This window comes from Gekko japonicus, unplaced genomic scaffold, assembly GCF_001447785.1.
Source record: "Gekko japonicus isolate JY-2015 unplaced genomic scaffold, Gekko_japonicus_V1.1 scaffold859, whole genome shotgun sequence".
Classification (NCBI taxonomy): Eukaryota; Metazoa; Chordata; class Lepidosauria; order Squamata; family Gekkonidae; genus Gekko; species Gekko japonicus.
In genome coordinates, this window is record NW_015167077.1 from 351261 (window position 1) to 353388 (window position 2128).

At 42.7% G+C, this 2128-nt stretch overlaps 1 protein-coding gene across 1 annotated transcript in view; it reads right to left on the reverse strand.

The window, feature by feature from the left end:
* Positions 1 to 2128, reverse strand: part of ELOVL2 (ELOVL fatty acid elongase 2) — a 67426-nt gene that overhangs the window by 19652 nt on the left and 45646 nt on the right. The gene's annotated exons all lie outside the window — the stretch shown is intronic.

Below are 2128 nucleotides of genomic sequence, written 5' to 3' on the forward strand. Positions count from 1 at the left end.
ATCGAACCTATGGTCTGGCAAAAGAAGTTCAAGTTAGTAATTAGGCAAATGAAAAGACGATTTCAGGAGTGGATTGCTAAAAGCATTAAAACAAACACTAGGCATTTCTTCAAATGTGTCAAGCAGAACACTATCCAGAGAAGCAGTTGGGCTTTGGGGTTATGAAGGAATAAAAGGATTGCTAAAGGAAGATCCAGAGACGGCAGAGAAACTCAGTTAACTCTTTGCATCTGTGTTCACTGAGGAAAGTGTGGGGTATGTGGTGAGAGATTGCATTTTAGACCTATCGGGGAAATTAAAAACTAATAACTTTCCAGGTCCTGAAGGTATAGATCCAAAGGTTCTTGGGTAACTCGAACATGAGATTGTTGACCTACTAAACACTATGTGTAACTTATCACTAAAATCAACCACTATATCGAAAAACAGGAGAGTACCAAATGTTATGAAGGTTTTAAAAAAGGGGTCCAGAGGCCAATCAGGAAGTTACAGGCCAGTTAGCCTAATGTCTGTCCTAGGCAAATTAGTTGAAACTGTAATCAAAGAATTATTAGGCACAAAGTCTGCTGAGGGAAAATCAACACCGTTTCTGCAAAGGCAAGTCCTGCCTTACCAAACTTTTGGTGTTCTTCGAGAAAATGACCACATGTTACCACATAGGGAACACTTTCCCTATGAGGAAAGGTTAAAGCGCTTAGGGCTCTTTAGCTCTTTCAAACGGACTTTGACAAGGTATCTCACCAAATTCTCCTGAGTAAGCTTAGCAGACACAGCATAAGAGAACAGGTATTTTATGGATTAAAAATTGATTGAATGACAGGAAGCAGAAAGTAGGAATGTACGGACAGTTCTCTCAGTGGAAGGAAGTAATATAGTGAGAGCCAGTTTGGTGTAGTGGTTAAGTGCGCGGACTCTAATCTGGGAGAACCGGGTTTGATTCCCCACTCCTCCACTTGCACCTGGCTGGATGACCTTGGGCAAGCCGTAGCTCTGATAAGAGCTGTTCTTGAAAAAGAGCAGTTTCTGTCAAGAGTTCTCTCAGCCCCACCTACCTCACAGGGTGTCTGTTGTGGGGAGGGGAAGGGAAAGGAGTTTGTAAGCTGCTCTGAGACACCTTTGGGTAGTGAAGGGTGGGGTATAAATCCAATCTCTTCTTCTTCTTCTTCTAGTGGGTAACAGTGTGGCCAATTAAGTTTAACTGAGTTAAATGCACACTGGAACAAAAAAAATCCCATACGTTAATAGTGTCTGAACTTGCTGAGAGTGAGAGAGAAAGAGACTTTGGGGTCATAGTGGATAGCTCAATGAGTGTCAACCCAGTGATCCACAGCAGTGAAAAAGGCAAACTCTGTGCCGGGGATTATTAGGAAAGGGATTTAAAATAAAACAGTCAATATTATAGTACCCCTGTATAGATCTACGGTGTAGCCTAATTTGCAATACTGTGCACAGTTCTGGTCTCTTTATCTCAATCAGGACACTGCAGAGCTGAGAAAGTGCAGAAGAGGGCAACCAAGATGTTTAAGGGGCTGGAGCCCTTTCCCTCGGAGGGAAGGCTGAAGAGTCTGGCATTTTTCAGTTTAAAAAAGAGATGACTAAGAAGGGGGTGTGATAGAGGTTCACAAAATTATGCATGGGGGTAGACAGAGTGGACAAAGAGAACTTTTCTCCTTCTCCCAGAATGCTAGAACTTGGGGGCATCTAATAAAGTTGATGGGTAGTAGATTCAGGACAGACAGAAAGAAATACTTCTTTACTCAATGAGTGATTAAAATGTGGAATATGCTGCCCGAAGATGGGGAATAGAAAGATCCATGGAGAACAGATCTATCAGCAGCTACTAGCCAGGGTGACTAAAGGAACCTCCACATCCAGGGGAGGACTCAGCCTCTGCAATGTTTTTGGCCCTCCAGAGTAACCAGTTAGCTACAGGAGATGGGATACAGGACTAGATGGACAATTAATCTGACCCAGCACATTCTTAATTTGTTTTTCAGACATTCTTGTGAGAGTTTTCCAATGAAGAACCATACAGAGCATCACTAGGTACAAACTGTAGCAAATGGGAAAGCATGAGAGGATAGACACTAACAGGGGTCATTTCGTAGAAAAAGAGGTGCAGGAGCTC